The sequence below is a fragment of the Protopterus annectens genome, chromosome 1.part1 (genome assembly GCF_019279795.1).
Source record: "Protopterus annectens isolate FY-2018-M chromosome 1.part1, PAN1.0, whole genome shotgun sequence".
Lineage (NCBI taxonomy): Eukaryota > Metazoa > Chordata > Ceratodontiformes > Protopteridae > Protopterus > Protopterus annectens.
Window position 1 is genome coordinate 110,748,456 of NC_056726.1, and position 22,837 is coordinate 110,771,292.

The 22,837-nt window shown below is 40.9% G+C and overlaps 1 protein-coding gene across 1 annotated transcript in view; it reads right to left on the reverse strand.

Annotated features, from left to right (window-relative positions):
• Positions 1 to 22,837, reverse strand: part of LOC122814218 (pleckstrin homology domain interacting protein) — a 2,625,611-nt gene that overhangs the window by 1,270,354 nt on the left and 1,332,420 nt on the right.

Here is a 22,837-nt window from a genome sequence, read left to right on the forward strand (position 1 = left end):
CTGCAACTTATTCTGTCTTTGGTACTCTCTCTATGGATCCCCAAGAAAGAGGAAGTCTTCTAAGTAGGAAAGGAAGAAGGTGAACTTAGTTTCTGGGAAATGGAGTAATACCTGAAAAATCTGGCTAGTACTGAAAAGGTAGCATGCACCAGTCTTAAAATTTTCAGGACCCATCTTCCAGGTAGAAAAGCTCCAAATTATTACAAAACATTTGAACAACAGTAATTTTACAATCTTCAAAAATAAAACAAAAACACCTGCAGTTTAATTATAACAAATTAGACACAATATAAAAAACATTGGTTAAGAATCAATACAAGTTATATGACAAGCATTTAATACTTGAGACATTTTAGACAGTTTATAGAGAAATTAAAAGCAAGTTAGTCTAATATTAACAGGAATTGCAATGTGAAGTGAGGGAAAACAGGCTTGTGGTATATTTAGAGACAGTCAAGGAAGACAATTTGATAGAAGGAAGTAAGTGAAGAAAGGTGAGTAAGGAGGTATAAGAAATGAAAATGTACTTGTTCACATTTAGGGATACAGTTTATCCTGGATTTGAGGAAGAACAGAGCCACATTTTAACCAGGAAGTCTTTCAGAGTGGTTTGAAAGATGGGAGGGAGGGTATTGACCTGATGGATACAGGTAAGGAGTTTTAGGCCTTAGCAACCCTGGAAAAGTACAGACAAGGCCCAGCAAATTTTATAGATTTTTATACAGAAGTTTTTGGTCACTGGATCTCAATGACAGACTGGGAACACAGTTGTCTAGAATTTTTTTTAGTGCTGGACAGGCAGATAGATGCTGGATAATTTTATAGGTGGTAAGCTGTGTATATGCTAGTTGATGAGGCACTTCTAACCAGTTCTGGCTTTTCAGTGCTATACAATGGTGGGTTCTGAAATGGGTACTTGCTGCAAATTTAGCATTTTTTATTGCATTGTTCAATTTTTAAGTTTTGTGAAGCTTGGAAGTTAGTAAGGATGGAAGCACCATAAAGAAGTGTGGGGAAGAAATAATTAGTGGCAAGTGTAGTTTTAGATGCATCAGTGAGAAAGTTTTTGGTTCTGCAAAGCATTCCTTGTTTTTGACAAGTTTTTCTTATGCAATTTTGCATATGCAGATTGAATGCAAGATTATCATCCACTATCACCCCTAATAATTTGTTATGAAAAGTGACTTCAGTGGTTGTCTTATCAAGAGAGAGGACTTTAAAATTCTTTTTTTTTCTTTTTTTAATGAGAGGGGGGTTTGGGGGGGGTAGTAGTCTGGTATTTTTTGGGTTGAGCATGAGTTGAGTTACAAAGCCATGTTTCAGTGGCTGTTAAAGCTTCCTGGGTATTTTTGGGAGGTGGACCATGTTGTCGGATGTGCAAATGAGAGTGGAATCATCTGCATATAGTATAAGGGTGCCCTGTTGTGTGGACTTACAGAGAGTGTTGGTGAAAATGTTAAACAGGAGACGACCAAGGAAAGAGTCTTGTGGTACACAAGTGGTGACTGGGAGGCAAGGAAAGACGTGGAGTGCCATTTTTACTGACCTATACCTAATGGACAGGTAGTTTTTGAACCACAGAAGGGTGGGCTGGGAGAGACCTAGTGAGGACACTTGAAGTAGAAGTTTGCTCTGAAACTGTTGAAGGCTTTAGACACATCTAGAAATAAGGAAGAGACTAGTCTGCCATTATCTCTAGTTTTACTGACAGTATCTTTATAGGTTAGAAGGGCAGTGCTAGTACTATGAGAAGGGCAGAAGCAGTATGTCTTAAAGCTTTTAGGAGAAAGAGGATCGGGGTGGAATTTGAAGGGTGAAATGGCCAAGTCATAACTTTTCCCTCTGTGTGCCAGGGCCTTGACTAGATTTTCTTTTCCGGTTAGTTTGCCATTTTCGCTTGCAGCTCCCTTTCCTACTCAGTTTAAAAAGGTCAGCTCTTGATGGAGGGATTTCTGCTGTACTTGAGTGTTGGGCAATGAAAAAACATCCTGGACTTGTAATGTAGTTTCTTCTTCTCCTCCAGCTTCTTGAACACCTTGTGCATAGATGGTCCAAAGACAAGCTCCTTGCCAAAGGATCCAGTAAGGAGGTTTGCAATGACACTGTCTGTTAGGGGTTGAGTCCTTAACCAGGCACATCTCCTTAATGCAGACCTGACAACTGCTGCCCTGCATGACACATCCACAGCTTCACAACAGCACTTCAGGGAGGGATGGGGAGCATCAGTATAGAAGCTACATATTTCAGCATCTTTCCAATTAGGTCGTTGTGTGCAGATGGTCCACAGAGAAGCTCCTTGCCATGCCTCAGGGTTCATTAAGGAGTTTTGCAATTACACTGTCCCCATCAGGGGTTGAGTCCTTATCCAGGCACATCTCCTTAAAATGGACCTCACAACTACTATCCTACATGATGCATCCACAGCATCACAACAGCACTTCATGGACTGATGGGTAACATGAGCTCTGAGGCTGCACATTTTAACATATTCCCTCTTAGGTCCTTGTCTTTTATCTTCCCTACCTTCTCCTTCAGTTGTGCAAGGAAGTTCGCCTATTACTTCAACATGCGAGTCTGGAATTTAAGGGACCTGAAGGCCGGAGTAGCACAGGTGCACTTTTTCTTCCCAAACTGGTCAAGAATTTTGCTCTCCCTGTCTGTGGCAAAGGGGTTACTGTTTGGAAGTGTAATTATTCTCTTGCTAGACATCATGAACATTACACCTGGATAAGCCAAAATGCTTTTATAAACACATTAATGAGCATCAAAGACACTGTAAAAGACGATTGTCTTCCTAGGGGTAAAGAGGCTAGAAATATGGTCCCAAGGATGAATTAGCAAATGCAACTTTCAAAACGTCCATTAGTAAAGGAATGGCGAGTGGCTACTTTCAGCAGTCCCAGAAACTCTTTATATCTAATCTAAGCCTAACATAATTATTTAATCTCCTATACAATAGAAGAGGACAGTATTAAATTCATAAAAAAGACAGTGGAGACATTTAATCCATCTCTGAGTTGGAGGCATCAGAATCCTTCTAAGGAGAAGTTCCTTTTTCTCTTCTAAGAAAGGATTCCCAGCATTGCAAATCTATGGTGGATTGCCTAGATCTAAGATTCTGACAGGAAGTCTGGGAGGAAAACAGGGGAGAGGGTCTGTCCAGTCCAGGCTAAGACAAAATGTCAGTTTAGGATATGACAAAGCAGTCTTAGGTTTGGACATGTGAGTACTTGGGTCATGGATGGATACCACGACCTCAATCTAATCAGAGGTGACACAATAGTGCACAAAAAAAAGCAAAGGGATGCCACCCTCCACTATTTTAATATTGCATACGTTTGACCAGTAACTTGTAGCCAAGCCTCATGGTCATATGACTGCAGAACAAGTCAGCTCACAAGAAAGTCCCACTAACTGCAAGTCTAGTGGCCTCCACAGGGAAAGTGTCAGAGGTCTTGGCAGCAAATGAACTGGATAAAGGGGGCATTGTATATCATTGACACCACCACTCAAGTCTTTGGGGGTCCTTCTACTCCAAAAGACTGCTGATGTCACTTTTCTATAGAGTGCTTCTCTTAGTACCTCTTCTTTTCTTTTTACACAGAAGACAACAGATGGATTTGACAGACCTCACACATCAGTCTGACACCAGGTGCAAGCTCTCTTTAGCATGCAGTAGTTTCTGTCAGATTAAGCCTTACGCTTGATTATTATATGGTTCAAACAAGCAGAATGGAGACAATTAGGCATGCTGTGCTTTGAACCCAAACAGAATGCATACATTTCAGAAATGCTTTTAACATGGGATTGGTTTAATTGCAATCAAAACAATTAAGTTTTGCTTCCTCAGAATCCGGTATCTATTCCTAACACAATCACAAAAACAACTTCCCCAATGGACTGCCAACCTGAACTATAGAAATGGACCAATCCACAGCCTAACAGAGCAGTGCTCCTAGTGTTCTGTGAACTGCAGCAAGAAAAAAACTACAGATGGTGCTTGCTGACATCCAACTTACTCCACCAATGTTGCGATATCCTGGTGGTTGAGTCTATCAGGTCTACATGAGGAAAGATGCAGATCTCTGGAAGTTGGTCCTTCTACAAGCAGGAACACCCAAGAGTCATTATTGCAACAGTGAGGGATTATGAAGAACATCCAATGCTGCCTGGGTCAAAAGCGGGCTATGAACAGCATTTTGGTCTGTCCTCCTTAATCTTTTACATAGGTCTACTTCAAAGGATCAAATGAACAAATTGTCAAAACCCATATGGTCAAGACCATCTGGTCAACAATTCAGTCCATTGAACCATTCTGACTGACATTGTGGTAGGTGGGAATTTGCCCTCTTTCCCACTGTAGTATTATCTCAGAGTTGGTATATATAATTAGCAGGAGGTGTAGGGAGCGCAGCCCCCAATGTGGGGTTTTGTAGGATGGCCTGCCCACCTACAAAACCATTACTTCTGTTTGTGGGTGTTGCTTTGGTTTGTATTTTTTGTCGATGGACTGAATTGCAAACTATATGGTCTCACACAATATGGGTTTCGACCATTTGCCAATTTGATCCTTTGGAGAAGACCCCTTTTACATCATGAGTATAAGGGATACTAGAGAAAAAAACATACAGAAATGGACCTGTCCAGCTTATAAAAGAAGGCATCTGTACCCAGGCTTCCAATCCTAATATGCTGATGCAAATTTTACTGAGCTGTCTGTTTAGTGAAGAAGCAAAAAAGGTGGCTTTCTGACACACCCCAGCTGTGAACTAAATTGAGGGAAATGTCCTTTTTCAGATTTTTTTCACTTTATCCTGCTTCGCTGGTCATCCAGTAAGATGTATGATGCCCTGAAGGTCATCCCTGACTCCAGGGCTAGATCATATGCATGAATAGCCAGGTCTACAAAACAGGCCTTAGTGATGCCCTGCATCACTGTTGTGTTGTCTGTTATAATGTGCAATGGTTCCCATATGTCACAACATTGGTTTGATAGCCTCTATTGCTAGAATTAATGCCATAATTTCTTTGATACTGATGTACGTTTTCCTCTGGCTGCAGTCCCATTGTCCCTGAATCCTCAGTCCCCTGTAGTGAGCCCCCATCTAAGATGGAGTAAACTGTGGGTAGCATCGGTGTCTGGATCTGGAATGATGGGTTTCCCCAGACCAATTAGCACCTTCATAGTCCACCACGAGTGCTCTTTCTTGACAGAGAGAAGCAGGAAAATATGATGCACAGGCTCAGTATGCTGGCTTCAACTGTTTCACAGGTAATACTGTAGCTACTTCATATTCATCCTTGTTAGGAGTACCAACAGCATGGATTACACCATGTTGCTCAGCACTATCTTCCTTGCAGAAAGCTGGTTCAGCAGAATTATTGACTGATAATTAGTTTGCTATGAAACAGTAGCGTATTCTGGGGGAATGAAGGTCCTCTGGTGCTTGATATACAGTAGTGCTCCTCAACAAAAAGATTTGCCTCAGAAGTATCCGGTGGGATTGAGAAGTTAACAGATCTAGATTCTAAAACCAAGCCAGACTGAACTGGAAGGCTTTTGAGACATTCTCCAGGGTTAGCCTTTGGATCAGAAACCCATATATACAGAGTAAGAGGTGAATGCCTTTGGTTCTATGAAAGACAGAGGAACATACACTTTGTAAATACCCTGGGTGCAACATAAAAAGCAAAGGGCAAGGAGGTGAACTAGTAATGTAATCCAGTACCCTGAGTGCAACAGACAAATCAAATGGCAAGGTGGTGAACTGGTAATAGAAACCCCTACCTTGAATCACAGAAACCTTCTGTATCTTGTTACTATGGGGAAATGTAGGTAGGCATCCTTCAGATCTAGACTTTCCATGTATGCTCCTGGAAACATTAGTGGAAGAAAGCCTTGTAAAGTTAGAATTTTGATATTTTTAGGAATCTGCACAGCCTTGACCATATAGAATTACTCTCCAGGATCTGTCCTTCCTTGGAACTACAGAAAAGTTCTGAGCAAAAAGGTTGTGCTTTTTTCTCTTCTTTGGTACTTCACATGTGCACCTCACCACAAAAGCACTTCTTACAGAATAGGCTGAATAAGGTACATGAAGGGATACCTGAGAAATGTGGATTCTTTATAAACTGCAGTTTGTATCCCTGTTGCAAAATCTTTAGTACATACTTCAAGTGTGGTGGTCTCTGTTTGCTAAAGAGGCTTAACTGGGTACCTATAATCACCAGCCAAGAGGTGGTGCATTGGGATTTGAGTTTATGGTTTAGGGCTGGTGTGTTTGGAGATGGGGAAAGAGGGGCATGGATGAGTCAAAGCTGCAATTACTCTGTTTCTCAGCTGTTAGGGCCACCAGGTTTTCTTTCCTGAAACACCTTGCCATTTTTGTTTATTACGGTGACCTTTCTTATAATTTTGTTTTCTCTTTTCCTGTCTTTGGTAGAAAGGACAGTGTTTGGTGGTGTAGTTTCTACTAAAATGTGGTGTGGGGTAGAAAAAAAGCCTCAAACTCAATATTCTTTCACTTTTCCTCCATTTTTGCCACATTTTAACTTACTTGCGCCAAAAAAAACATTTAAGGAACAATTTGTTCCTGAACTGTGGAAGGAACCTATAATAGCTCCCATTCTGAAGAGCAAACCAGGACATATGATACAGAATTATAGACCTATTAGTTTGATTTACATATCAGGTAAGTGCTTTGAGAGGACACTGTGGCTTTCCTGTAAGTAGGTTCTGGACTTTAGCTTTGATATATACCAACATGGATTCCTTTCAGGGGTATCATGTGTCACTAATATGATAACATTTTATGAGCAGTTTGTTAGCTCAATGGATACCTCACTAGTTGCTGGTGATGTGTTTTAGGATCCGGATAACTCACTAGCTGCTGATGTTGTGTTTTTAGATCTGGCTATGGCTTTTGGCTCTATCTCCCATGAAACAGATATAAGGACTTTAATGAGAACTGATAACTCTGGCTATGTAGCTAAATGGGTATCTAAATAGCTACTGGGAAGAACCTACAAAGTGAGAATTAAAAACTCCTACTCTAGTATTGATTTATGGCCAGGAGAATGCCTCAGGTTACTGAGGTCACACTTGTTTGGTCTAATGATGTTAGAATGTCCAAAATCTAACTCTGTATGGCTAAGTAAGTTCGCCGACAATATTAAGATAGAGCGGGCAATAACTAATACTAGTGATTGTTGCAGTCTTACTTGAATAACCTATATGAATGGATAACAACCAAAGGTATGACATTTAACAATGGAAAATGTACAATTTTAGATTTTGGGCATAATAATAATCAATATCCTTACATCTTGGATAATCAGATTTATGTTTCTTTTAAGGTAATAAGAGATCTAGGTATCACAGTAGATACAAATCTTGACTTTGATGTTAATGTGACAAACATTATTAGGAAATGTTATGGTCTTATGAGGAATGTTTTTTAATAACTCAAGCATAGTCAGGTGCTATTAAAGATTATGCAACAAGTATAAAATCTACTAATGAGTATGGGGGACCTTTATGTGCATTACATGTTTTGCAGCTGAAGTTGGAAGGGATTAAGAACACCTTTACCAGACAGACTGATGACTGTCAAAATTTATCCTATGAAGAAAGACTGGTATATTTGCCTGTATTCCTTGGCTTATCGGTTTCTAAGAGGTGACATTCTTATGATATATAAATTTCTTAATGATAAAATATTGGCAGCCATATTAGATATTGACTTTATTGATCATGGGTTTTGGTACAAGGTATACACATTTAGATGTAAAACCTCCTACTTCCAATTTGAAGTGAAAGAGCTATTTCATATTAGGGCAGGAAGGATGTGGAATTCATTAACAGATGTCTAAGACTGGCAAATCATTTAACATTTAAAACGGGCATTTGATACCTTTTTTTTGTTTTTAATTCTGTTCTCTCCAGTGATATGTATGAGGCAAACTTTAAAATGGCCAATGTAGACCCTAAGTTTGTTAGATTAAAAAATTACTCAGTAGTTCAATGAATAAACACTTTTACTGTAGAGGGTCAGGGTCATACCAGAAGTCCCTTGCCCAATGGGTCATGAAGGAGTTCTACTTTCAAATGCTCTGGCAAAGGCTGGGTCCTCGACATAGCACAAGTCCTTAACACTGACGTTGGTGTTGCTGCCCCACATTTCGCATCCACATCATCATAGTTACATTTTATGGACAGCATGACTACATGAGAAGTGAGGCTGCACAGTTCAAGCATATCATCTTTTATGTCCTTCCCTTGTATTCCCTCAAGTTTGGACAGTAAAGTCCCACAGAACTTTATCATATTTATCTAGCTGGCATGTTATGGTTCTGAAGGCCAGGATGGTATAGGTTTAGGTCTTCTTACCCATTCTGTCAAGACACATATTCTCTCTCTATCATTGGGAATTGGATTCCTTGATGGATCCACAGTAGTTGTCTTGCTAGCATAAAGTCATAACAGGGTTCCTACAATATCTTAAGGGCTCCTTTATTTTGTAAAAATGGTCAGGATTCATAAGAGCAAAGCCTGGGAATCTGGCTCCAAAGATACATTACTACATCCATCAACTAAGGCTTTAATTACTGTAAAAATCATTACTGGCTTAGGTTTTGTTAGGCCAGGAACTTCTTGCATCTAACTTGGAAACAAGTGAAAGTCCTTGGTCACTCATTTGAAATGGTCCTTCATCCTTTACAGGAGATGCTTAAATGAGATACCTGGTGGAAACACAGAGAATAAGATATTCTTAGTGTTGGTCCCATGAACAGAGGATGTGGAATCTGATCCACAAAGGCTAGCTTGTTACCACCATATCAGACAAATATGAATCCTCACAGGATCAGGTAACTTATTTTGGAGGACAGAACTCCTGGTACTGTGTATTTGTCTCTGTAAATGGATTTTAATATGCATTTCTCAACTAAATGAATTTACAGCAGAAGACAAGCTAATAGTAGAGATAATTGAATATACAAATGAATGCATTATTTACTATATATTTTTTAAATTATCTATCACATTCCTGTGCCATACAGCCATCTGACTGTTCTACCAGCTTCCATGCCAACCCCAGATCCTGCTCTGTCGGGGTACTCCTAGCTAGGTCTCCAACTCCTTTGGAAGTCAGTCTCACTGGTAACTTACTTGTATCCCCTGGGCATCCCACTGAGAGATTTGGGTGTTCAGAGCTGGAGTTAATCACCCTTACAGCAGCCTGTCAAATTCCCACCTTAGGGGCGGACTACTGCCATGGTGTCAAGAGACACCACCACAATTCCCTAAAACCTGAGAGGATCCCAAGGCTTAAAAATCTCAGCTTTGGCCGGCTAAGAACTTGCTGTATTCAACTGGACGAATAAGAGAATTTAAGTACTTCTTATAAAACTGGTATACTTCCTGACAATATCAGCGACCATCTTCTCACCTACATCACCAAACAAAAAAACAACAATTTAAATCAGCCCAACTATCGTATTATACGTAACAAAAAAAACTTTAACCTTCCTAGCTTCCTCAATGAACTCAAACTGTATAACTGGTCAACTCTAAAACACCTGCCACTTGATGAAGCAGTTGCCCATTTTAACAACACATTCCTCCAAATCCTTGAGCATCACGCCCCCTCTCGCATAATTAGAACAGGATCCAAAGCCGCCCCATGGCTTTCTAAAGATACCAAGCAAATGATGCATTTAAGAAATAAACAATGGACAAAATGGAAAACTACTAAAAACCCAACTGACCACCAAAACTTCAAATACCTTAGAAACACTACAAAAAAACTTACCTATCTTGATAAAAAAAATTATTATCTTCAACACCAACAAAATCAAAATCATAACCCCAAAAAATTCTGGTCAGGAATCAATAAACTGCTCCATCCAGGCAATACCAAAACACCTACTCCAGCTAGCTTAGTGCAAACTCCACCCAACTTAATAGCCTGTACATTCAACACCTTCTTCACTGAAACAGTCACCTCTCTAGCAAAGACCATGATTCCCCACACTTCCCTCAAAATGACCTCTCCTCAAAATAACACCCCCACTCTAACATTTAGTACAGTCTCCACAACCTATATACACAAATTACTCTCAAAACTAAAACCATGCACTCCTTCAGCCGACCTACTACCAGCTGAATATCTGCAGCTTGCAGCAGCTGAAGTAGCATACCCAGTCTCCATCTTAATTAATAGAACAATAACTGAATCCACTATTCCTTCCCTATGGAAAGTCTCCCATATCATTCCTCTGCATAAAGGAGGAAACACTAATGAACTTTCCAACTTCTGTCCTATAGCCTTATTATCACCTCTATCTAAACTTATGGAACGTTGTATACACCAACAATTTCTACATCATCTTTTACATAGTAACCTACTTTCTGACTCCCAACATGGTTTTAGACCTTTCCATAGCACCTCCACTGCTCTTCTCTCCTTTTCAGACACTATCAACAAAAATCGCAATAACAATCTCTTCTCCTCTGCTTTATTTCTTGACCTCTCTAAAGCCTCTGATATGGTGAACCATCACCTTCTGCTAGACACTTTGAAAGGTCTCTCTCTTGAACCTTTGGCATTGCACTGGTTTGACTCCTACTTGAAAGATAGACAACAAGCAGTCCTCTGGGACAGCCATCTTTCCTCTCTGCTCCCAGTCACTATCGGTGTCCCTCAAGGATCCATCTTAGGACCCCTTCTCTTCTCCATATTTATAAATAACCTGTCTACCTCTCTTCCCACCTCCACATGTATTCAATACGCAGACGATTCAACTCTCATCTGTTCAGCTGCTTCCCCAGCCGAACTTCATTCTTCTACCCAACAAGTCTTTACAGCAGTAGAAAAATGGTTCCAAGATATCTGTCTCCTCCTTAATCCCAAAAAAACAAACTATTACTTTTCTCTCCTACCCTTAACCCCCCCCCTCTCTCCTTTTCAATTATGTCTGACAATGGCACTATCATTACACCTGACTGTTCCACTAAACTACTAGGCGTCACAAAAGATAATCAACTAAACTTTGATTACCACACTGACCTAACCATCAAAGCTGTTAATAAAAAGATTGGTGCTCTTTATAGACTTAAGCCCTTTCTAACAGCATCTACGAGGGTGTCTCTAGCCCAAACTCATCTCATCTCCACACTATTGTATGCCTCCCCATCCTTTATAAACCTTTCAAAATCTAACCTTCAGAAACTTGCCATGGCCTATCATAGCATTGCCAGGTTTGCCACAGGTTCCCCATTTCACACCCATCATTGTGTTAACCTCAAAAAGCTTGACTGGCTCGAACTCCAAAATCTTATTCTCCTACATCAATTAGTTATCACCTATAAAATCCTCTACTACCCTTCTAATACACCCATACTAAATAACCTTGTTGTCCCTTACAGGAATCTTACTTCCCTTCGTTCAGCCAACAAACTACTAGTTGCCACTCTCAAAACACACAACAAAGCTGGTGACTCCTTATTTACAAACGCCATTGGCTCATACTGGAATAAACTTCCCATAGAACTGACCTCTCTAGGCTCTTCTCAACTTTTCAGGAAACAACTGAGGAACTATTTTGTGTCTCACTGGCTATGCCCCTGCTCAAACCCTGACTGACCTGAGCATCCAACCCTCTTCTCATTTCTCTCCATTTACCTCTATGCTTGTCCCTATCACTAATACTACCACTCTTCTGCAACTATCTACTATCCACTTGGATACTACTTTACCTCTGCAACCTGTTATCCCCCCCAAATTTATAGGTTGCTCCCAGCTATGCTAATCTGCCTCTTAACATATTGCCCTGGCACAAAACGATTATAACAATTGTGAATACTGCAAATACCTAAAGACTCTTATGTAATTTACTACTTTCTTTCTCTTATGGCTGTACTATTCCTACTACAGCAAAGAATTTGCAAACATAAATCATCTCTCTATGTTATAGCTATAGCTTTGTTAAGTTTGCTAATTATAGTTTTGTTTAACTTTTGCTAATTATAGCTATTGTCAATTTGCTTTAGTATCATTACTATACTACATTGGACTAATTTTCTTATCATGCTTATAATTTTGCATCCCATTGTACTATTTTTATGTTACCTTCTAGTATATAGTGGAGCTTTTCTCCTCGGGTCTCTGCTGAAAATGGACATGTATCCAGCCAGACTAGCCCGGTCAACAAATGTAAAATAAAATAAAATAAATAAGTACCTTTATCTGCACTTTTTTTTTTCAAAAAATACAGTAGTTAAATTGATTTTAACTGTGTTGCAGGAATATTAACTGAACTGGAAGTTAGTCAGTGTTTGCTGAATTTTGTTATTTGCTAGTAATTACAGGTGTGGGGGTAGCCACATTCTTTGATTTCCTGTCCTTGCCTATTTAAGTGGTACAGTGTGAAATATTTTCTGCTTAAAAACCTCAGCTTTGGCCGGCTAAGAACTTGCTGTATTCAACTGGACGTATAAGAGAATTTAAGTACCTTTATCTGCATTTTTTTTCAAAAATACAGTATTTAAATTAATTTTAACTGTGTTGCAGGAATATTAACTGAACTGGAAGTTAGTCAGTGTTTGCTGAATTTTGTTATTTGCTAGTAATTACAGGTGTGGGGTAGCCACATTCTTCGATTTCCTGTCCTTGCCTATTTAAGTGGTTTCATAGTTTCATAGTATAGTACTAGGCTATCTGCCCTGGGGCATTTGTAAGCCTAGCCATAGTGATGTGGCTTTTGCCACCCCATGAAATGGTACAAAAAATGTACAGAATAAATTTACAATACTGTGCCTCTGTCTAATAGTGACACAATGAAGGTCCCCTTATATAATAGAATTAGTTTACTGTTCCCCTGTCTAGCAGTGACAAAGATGTGACCCCTGGGGTAAACTTACGATCTCCCATCCACTCATCAAGATTTCTCTTGAAGAGAGTCAGTGAGGGGCTCTGCCTAATACGAACTGGGATCTTGTTCCAAAGCATGGGAAGCCTCTGGGTTATGAATCTATCCCTCCAGCATGTCCTATTTAAACTTGTGCCAAGATTTAAGTCTTTAGCTCTCATGGTCCTGATGGATTTGGATTTTTTGAGGTGGAGCATGTCCATCAGATCCTGATTGGACATGGCCTTGTACGTCAGGCAGAGATCACATCTGAGCAGGCGGTATGCTACTGAATAGAGCTGAAGTTTCTTTAGTCTGGCAGAATAAGACATATGTTGGAGACCCTTGATCCTCTTGGTGAGGTACTTTTGTGGTCTCTCCAGCTGTTGCAAATGCCGGGTGAGGTACATATCAAATGGGGCATTGTACTCAATCATGGGTCTGATGAGGGAGGAGTATAGGGGTACAATGACATCCTTGGATCTGGATGTGAATCCCTTCATGATGAAGTGTGCAAGGTAGAATGTTTTTCTGACCACTTTGGCAACGTGGGTGTCAAATGAGAGGTCGCTGTCGATTTGGGTCCCTAGGTCTCTGATTACTTTTTCCGTACTCAGTGAGTTGCTGTCTATGTGATAATTTGTGGGTACTTTGTTTTTCCCAAAGGGGATGACTATACATTTTTTGGCATTTAGTTTAAGGCCGAGACTCCGGCACCAGTAGTCCGTTTCTGTGAGGCCTTTTTGTAGGATGTATGTGTCCGCTGGTGTATCGACTATGGCGCCTAGTTTGCAGTCATCTGCGAACTTTGTCAGCCACAGCCCTCCCATGTTTGCTTTAACATCTGAGAAATAAATGCCGAACAAGAGGGGTCCCACGACAGATCCCTGTGGGACACCACTTGTGACTGGCTTTGAGTCTGACATTGCTCCAGCGATTTTAACTTTATGGGTTCTGTCCTTTAGCCAGTTTGCAACCCATCTAGTGACATAAGGGTTTACGTTTAAGCTGTTGAGCTTATCTATGATGCCTGAGTGGGGTATTGTGTCGAAGGCGTTAGCCAAGTCCAGGTAGGCTGTATGGACTGCTTTGCCCTCATCAATGGCTCTAGTGACTGTTTCGAAAAAGTCAACCAGGTTCAAAAGGCAGGATCTGCCCTTTACAAAGCCGAACTGGGTGGGGTCAAGTGTCTGTAGGTTCCCTATGTCTCTGTTTATGAGTTCCATAATGATTATTTCCATTGCTTTGCAGACCAGGCTGGTACAGTGTGAAATATTTTCTGCTTAAAAACCTCAGCTTTGGCCGGCTAAGAACTTGCTGTATTCAACTGGACGTATAAGAGAATTTAAGTACCTTTATCTGCACTTTTTTTTTCAAAAACATACAGTATTTAAATTGATTTTAACTGTGTTGCAGGAATATTAACTGAACTGGAAGTTAGTCAGTGTTTGCTGAATTTTGTTATTTGCTAGTAATTACAGGTGTGGGGGTAGCCACATTCTTTGATTTCCTGTCCTTGCCTATTTAAGTGGTACAGTGTGAAATATTTTCTGCTTAAAAACCTCAGCTTTGGCCGGCTAAGAACTTGCTGTATTCAACTGGACGTATAAGAGAATTTAAGTACCTTTATCTGCACTTTTAAAAAAAAAAAATACAGTATTTAAATTGATTTTAACTGTGTTGCAGGAATATTAACTGAACTGGAAGTTTTGACTCTGCTCTTCAGTTAGTGCCACCCACCCTCCCTGTTTTTGTTTTGGTGTTAATCGTAGTGGCCTTGAAACTGCCTGCCCCTCTTGTAAATTTGTGTTTGAATACTCCTTCTGGGCCCATCTCATTTGCTCACTCAACTGAGTGCAGTGAGATCATATTCTGATTTCAGGCACTCCTACTGTGTACAAAGAGAGCATCTGGGAAACAGAAAAAAAAATTTAAGCTTGTTTCCTGCCTTTCCTGTTAAGTGGTATAGACTATTTGTAGGCTTCTGTGCCCCCAAGCCCTTCTGTGTTGGAGGGAAGCCTTCTAGCTTCGTTTTTCTAGTTTCAGCACTCAAATCTGTTTCTTTGATCTCAGCACTTGTTCAGGAAAAAAAAAAAAAAAATTTCATCTGCTTTTACTGTACTTGTGTTTCTACCTACTTTATTTTACTTGTGTCATCATCTTAAAAGTACTCAGTTGTATTTATTACTGCTTGGTGTAACTCATTCTAAGCCTTTCTTGTTTAAACACTTGGGCTTCGGACCAGTTATTTTGCACTGAGAGGGTTTGTGGTCTGCACTGTAGTGTCAGAACAGGTAGCTTGCATCCTTCTAGGTTGGGAACTGATGATTGAGGGCTCAGTGTCTGTTATTCTAAAAGTGTATTAATTCTGGTTTAAGCACTTGGGCTTTCAGGCCAGTTATTTTACATTAAGAGGGTTCGTGGTCTGCACTCTTGTGGGAGGAGAGGCTGGAATCTGCCCTTCTGAGCTGGGAATTTCTGGTTAAAGGCTTATAGTGCATGCATATCTGAACTGCTTCTTACTGAAGTTGGTGCGCCTTGTTTGCTGTGGCAGACTGGATTCGGGCCTGCTGGATCTAGCTTTGTTTGTGTAACTTGAGCACTAATCCAGGCATTCTCTTCTCTAAAGTATTCAATTGTATTTATTACTGCTTGGTAGTAACTTGATTAAAGTGTAGCTATCATTCTAAGTCTTTTGGATTAAGCATTTGGGCTTCAGACCAGTTGTTTTACATTAGGAAGGTTTGTGGCATGCACTGTAGTGGCAAGACAGGTAGCTTTCATCCTTCTAAGTTGGGAACTGCTGATTGAGAGCCCAGTGTCTGTTATTCTTAAAGTGCATTAGTTCTGGTTTAAGCACTTGGGCTTCAGGCCAGTTATTTTACATTAAGAAGGTTCGTGGTCTGCACTCTTGTGGGAGAAGAGGCTGGACTCTGCCCTTCTGAGCTGGGAATTTCTGGTTAAAGGTTTATAGTGCCTGAATATTTGAACTGTATCTTACTGAAATTGGTACACCTTGTTTGCTGTAGCATAGACTAGATCCAGGCCTGCTGAATCTAGCTTTGTTTATATGCTTGTTGTTTGTTTGCTTGTTATTTCCTGGAATGCTAATTCCACCTAATACGTGCTTCTCAGCTTCTGTGGATCACTAGTGATATCTGCATTGCTTACTGTACTTATTTCCTTGTTTCACTTGAAAGAAAGTTACTGTTTGTCGTTTTTGCATTTAAGTTACCTGTAACACATTGCACTTAAGTTACCTGGCACTTGCTCACTAAAGCAATTATATAAGTCAGCACTAAAAATTAAAAGCACTACACCCTCACTCCCCAATGGCCCTTGTTTTCAATTATTAAGGAATTCCCAGTATTATTCTAGCATGTCAAAAGGTCAGTTGTCAATCTCCTCTCCAGTCCAGCTGGTGAATCTGGGAATCTTGAGGCAATGTTACAACTGCCTCATGTACACAGACAACCCTCTCCTCCTCCCAACAAATTCCAACACATGTGAGAGATGCAACCATATAGCCAAACTGTAGGCTAAGTTCTCTCAACTCAGTACTGGCATAACCAGTCAGGAGGAGAAGGAAACCACACTCACTACAATTCCAGTCTCACATAGACCTACCACGACAGCAAACCAAACACAATCACACAAAAACATACTTGGAGGCTCTAAATAAAGATCTGCCTAAGCAGCAGAGACCTCCAAAGCAGACACCCAAGCAACCGCTACCCCAAAACAAAACACGTGCAACACATATCTCACAAACCAGTGTGCCGAACAGTCACAGCCCTTAAGACTAAACACACCTGATACACTTGTAATAGGTGACTCAATCGTCAGGCACACTGACGTCCCGCTCACCAGTCTGAACAAGGAGAGGGTCACGGTGAGCAGCCTGTCGGGCGCTAGGACCCGCCACATAACACAAGCACTCAGGTCACTCCAAGGCAAGTACAAATATGACTCAGTCATTGTCCATGCTGGTGTGAATGACCTGACACGTACCTCCCTGGACTACATGAAAAGAGACATAAAGGAGCTCTCTGAGCATGTAGCCCAGGCCGGTATGACCCTGACCTTGAGTAGCATCTTACCCTCACCAAGAATGATGCCACAATATGAAGATAAGATGATCAATTTCAACAACTGGCTTAAGTACTGGTGTCATTCAAAGGGGATCCAATGCCTGTCAGCTTGGGATGATATGCTCGACAAGCCACGATGCTTCGCTAGGGACGGCTTGCACCTGTCACCCCTGGGCTTTCGGATATTGGCAAAGGCTCTTGCTACCCCATAGTGCCTTTTTAGGCAAGGCTCAAAAGACAAACCCACCTCCATAGGTATCACAAGGGATAAGAAACTAAGAGTAATGCTACTCAACGCCAGAAGTCTAAACCTCAAGATGCATGCACTTGAAACTCTCCTTAGCATGGAGAACATCGATATCTGTGCAGTAACAGAAACCTGGTTCAGGGCTCCCGAGAGCACCCCAGCACTACCAGGTTATACCTCATACCATGCTTTTCGGCCCCAAAACTTGGACCGAACCACAAAAGGAGGGGGAGTATCGATATTCATCAAAGATACCCACACCTCCAGGTTGGTGGCAAAGCACGAAGCATCAGAGACTATCCATGTGCAACTAACAGTGGGTAAAACTGCCTTCCAGTTTATAGCCTGCTATAGACCACCCACCCAAACCCAGGAACCCCACTTGGCCTTCCTGAGAACACTGGAAAATATGAAGGTCTCTCCAAACACCATTATATTGGGCGACTTCAACTACCCAAACATAGACTGGGAGCATTACTCTAGCTCCAACACCCTAGCCCAAAGGTTCCTAGAATTTATAAACTCAGATGCTATGGAACAACTTGTTACCACTCCCACAAGAGGGGAAAACATACTGGACCTGATCATCACCAACATGGGGACTCTATGCTCTAGACCAGAAGTGTATCCCTCACTGGTAAGATCAGACCATAAACTAATCTCACTGGATATTCACATCCCGATCCCACTCCCTGCCCAGAAAACCACAGTGAAAAACTTCTCTAAAGCAAATTTCACACTCCTCAAAACCGAGGTGGAATCCTTCAAAGCCCCCGGGCCTGTGGAAAATACGGCCCAGACCGCAGAATCCTTTATAAACGCATTCTATGAACACCTTCAGGAATGCATGGATCATGCGATCCCTAATAAAACCAAGACCCAATCCTCCAAAGGCAGACGTCCTGTCTGGTGGACCCCAGCCATAAACAAACTATACAATAGAAGGAGGAAGCTACTAAATGATAGAGCAAAATCCCAAAGAAAAGGCATCACTGATCAGTATTAGCAAAAAACTACGGGCACTCATAAAATTGTCTAAGGCCAGCTTCGAGAGAAAAATTGCACAGGACACTAAGGATAATCACAAGGCTTTCTTTAGTTATGTTAGGAACCTGGGTGGTAAGTCCCAGATATGCTCAGAATTAGTCCAAAATGACAAAAAATACACTGAACCCACAGACATTGCCAACATCGTAGCTGACAGGTTCAGCGCAAACTCCCCACCAAAAGCCAAACATCTATCCCAGCAGAGTGCTGCCCCCCTGACAACTCAGATGCTCAGGTAAGAGCCGCCCTCTCCAAAGCAAAAAACACAGCATCAATGGGACCAGACGGTGTCCCGGGCTGCGTCCTACATGAACTCCAAGAAGAGCTAAACCCAAACATAAAACTACTGTTCAATCTCAGCCTTACTACAGGATATGTGCCCAAAGAGTGGCGTACAGCAACAGTGGTCCCTCTCCATAAAGGTGGTGCCTCAACGGATCCTGGAAACTATCGCCCCATAAGCCTGACTAGCTTGGTCTGCAAAGCTATGGAAAGGATCATCATGGACCTCATAAATAAAGATATTGGGGACCTACAGACACTGGATCCTACCCCGTTCGGCTTTAAGGGCAGATCCTGCCTCTTAAACCTGGTTGATTTCTTTGAAACAGTCACCAAGGCCATTGACGAGGGGAAGGAGGTCCACACAGCCTACCTGGACCTCGCAAAAGCCTTCGATACAATACCCCACTCGGGCATTATACATAAGCTCACCAGCTTAAATATAAACTCCTATGTCACTAGATGGATTGCAAACTGGCTCAAGGACAGAACCCATATGGTTAGAATTGCTGGAGCCATGTCAGACTCCAAACCAGTTACAAGTGGTGTCCCACAAGGCTCAGTCCTGGGACCTCTCTTGTTCGGTATATTTCTCGGAGGTACAGGCCAACACGGAAGGACTGTGGCTGACCAAGTTCGCTCTCCAGCCGACACAAGCATCCTCCAAAAGGGCCTCATAGAAACAGACAACTGGTGCCAGAGCCATGGCCTCAAGCTAAATGCCAAAAAGTGAATAGTCATCCCCTTTGGCAAAAACAAAGTGCCCACAAATTACCACATAGGTGGTAATCCATTAAGTACAGAAGAAATAATTAGGGACCTGGGGACCCAAGTTGATAGCAATCTCTCATTTGACAACCACGTGGCCAAAGTGGTTAGAAAAACATTTTATATAGCCCACCTAATCATGAAGGGATTCACATCTAGATCAGGGAGGTCATCGTGCCTCTTTACTCATCCCTCATCAGGCCCATAATTGAGTACAATGCCCCTTTTGGGATGTACCTTACCAGACATCTGCAGCAACTGGAAAGACCCCAAAAGTACCTCACCAAGAGGATCAAAGGGCTCAAACAGATGCCATATGCTGCCCGGTTAAAGAAACTCCAGCTCTACTCAGTGGCATACCGCCTGTTCAGAGGCGATCTGTGCCTGACGTATAAAGCCATATCCAACCCAGAATTAATGGACATGCTGCACCTCAGAAAATCCAAATCCCATCGAGCTACGCGCTCGAGAGACTTGAACCTCAGCACTGAAATAAATAGGACATGCTGGTGGGACAGATTCATAACCCAGAGGCTCCCTTCACTCTAGAATAAAATCCCAGTCCAGGTTAGGCAGAGTCCCTCATTGACTCTCTTCAAGAGGAATCTTGATGAGTGGATGGGAGATCGTAGGTTTACCCCGGGTATCACTTCTGTGTCACTGTTAGACAGAGGCACAGTATACTAACCTCGAAAAAGGGCATAGCAAAATAAATTTAAAATGGGTGGCGAAAGCCAAACACATTCTGGCTAGGCTTATAAATGCCCTAGGGCAGATAGCCTAGTATGAACCTATGAACCTAAGTCTCCAGAGGTGGCAGATACTGGGCTTCCCCAAACCTTCCCCCAGGATAGAAGTGGGGGGTGCATACCAGCTGCTTTATCTTATTCCTGCCACTGTGGTTTGAAATACTGGTGGCTTGGGTCCATTCCTCCAGTCTCACTGGAGACGGCAATTGAAAGTACCATGCAGAAATAGTGTCTGCTGATCAAGGAATGTTAAAGGAATGCATTTCTAAATTGATAAGAGAGAGAAAGGGAGACTGCACATTCAATGAAGAACATCACTTACTAAACTGTCTGCCTACTAAGATGCACATGACAAGGGAAAGTAAGAACAGCTGATGCAGGAACAAATCATGGATTCCATCTGCTTAGCAACAGACAGCGCACATAAGTTCCACATAAAATGATATTCTAAAATATGACACTGCTTTATGTAAACGAACTGACAATACTTTAATATTTAACAGGTTCTAGAAAGTTAAAGGCATTAAATCATTATATACACTTACTATAAAAGCTAGAAGAATTAGTTCCTTAGTAGGCTGCGACTTGTGCGTATTATTTTAGTTTTCTGCTTGTAATTCAGTGTTTTTACTATCTTACGCCTCCATGAACATCTGATAATTGCATCATAACAGCAGATTTAGACAAGCTACATTGTCTTACGATGTCAAATGCCTGCATTTATTTTGTCTACCAGTATCAAAGACTTCCTTTGGATTTCTAACAGCTGGATATTTTTCTAATCTATTACTATGGTTATTAAAATATTACCTGATTTCATTGTACTTTTGTTATACTGATGAGATCAAAATAAGCTTTAAGGTTAGAATTCAGGATCATATCAGATCTCCCCTAAATGAGATAAGACACCTTGTAGCAGAATATTTTTAAATGTTGCATTATAAAGATGTATCACTCTAAGTGTGGTGTTTTACAGCAAGTGTTAAGTAATAATAATAATACTGGGTCAATCCACTTGACTTCTTATTAAAATAAGGAAGAAACATACATTTTTTTATTTAAAATTTAATAATGTAAAGCCTTACGGCTTGAGCCAAGAATTAGAATAGAAGTCTGTATTATAAATGGTTTTATTTTTTAAATTTTATCTTTCATTCATTACTTAGGTAATTATTAATTGTTTGGTTAACTGATTAACTGACACTTTTATTTATTTTACCTGCTGTGTGTTTTACTTAATCTCCAAAAGACCTCTGGTTGAGGTAATAGGAGTGTGTCTGAATGTTAGAAATAAAACCCTATCTGAATCATTGCAGTTTGATTACTATTTATCATGAGTTAATAATGTAGTTAAGTTGGTTTTCATGAGTTATTATAGTTAGCTAGTTTTACAGGACTCTGTAAGATGCCCTGTGTGGACCTCAACTGTTACAGTGTCAAAAGAAACATATAATGTCAAGTGACACCATTAAGACACCTGGATGAAGCAAAGGCATGAGCCCTACAAGAGTGCCCATCTGAAATGAGTCATAATGGATGTGTTGGTTGAAGTCCTACAGATCAAGCATGAGGTACAAACTAGCCATCTTTTCAGCATCAAAAAAGAGTCAGACGCAAACCCTTCAGCAATCAGCATTTGGATGGCTGGACAAATGCTCTCCTTACTCAACTGCCAGCTTGAGAAGGGCTAACAACTTCACAGAGATCAAGGGGTAGATTTGGGATGCCTCCACATTGCTCTAACCAAATCCTTAAAGAATGGCTCCATTAGGGAATAAGCTGAAGTTCTATACGCTTCTTCCAAAGAAATTTTGAGATATTTCTGGGATGAATAGATGAATAGGGAATATGATGACCACAGAGAAACTTATTAAAGTGGTGCTTAATCATGCAAACACAGAAGTGACGAGAGAGAATATCATAAATTCAAACCATGAAAGCAGTAAGAAAACAGATGGACTTGAGAGATTTGCATGCTCATATGTTGCTGGCTTGTAATTCCAAAGCACATGTCAATTAAGGTGCCCCTTACTGGTGACTCTTCAAATTACAAGACTTTGGTGGAGACAGCAAATCAATCAAAGACATATCAAGAAAGGTCTGTGAAGCAAGGTCCTAATTTTGCTACGTTTAGAACTAGGAACAATCAACGAAACAAGAAACAAGCAAAGCTTCATAATACTGTAGACATTAAAGTTTATACCTAAATTAAAAACCAAGAGGAGTTGCATGTAAATAACATGTAAACCATAACAAGTGGGAGACAGAAGAGTGAGAAACTATTTAGTACAAAATGTTCAAGGGCTTCCAAAATCTATACAACAGTAAGCAACTGCAAATCAGTACTTTAATGGGATGAGGTGGACGACTGATCAAAGTCCTACACAGTATTCAAATGAACACAGATGCATCAAGCATCACGATTCAACATAATGGACTTGTCATGACAATGTCTAGTAAAACAGCTGTCCCAAAGATAGCCAAAGTGCTCTATAAATGTCTGCAAAAAGGGCCACCAGGTGTTATGCAAAGATTTGTCATGCACACATCCGAAATAAGCAATAAATAACTTCAAGCAGCAAACCAATTATGGGAAATGTGATTTGTTCCCATAAACCAATACCTACTAAGTTTCTGTGACAGATGACAATTGCTTGCCTTCAGTCTTGGGCATGCCTCCTGGAGCTAAACAGGTTGACAAAATATTCCATCTGCAAAGGTCATGAGCCTTGCTCAAGTAACCC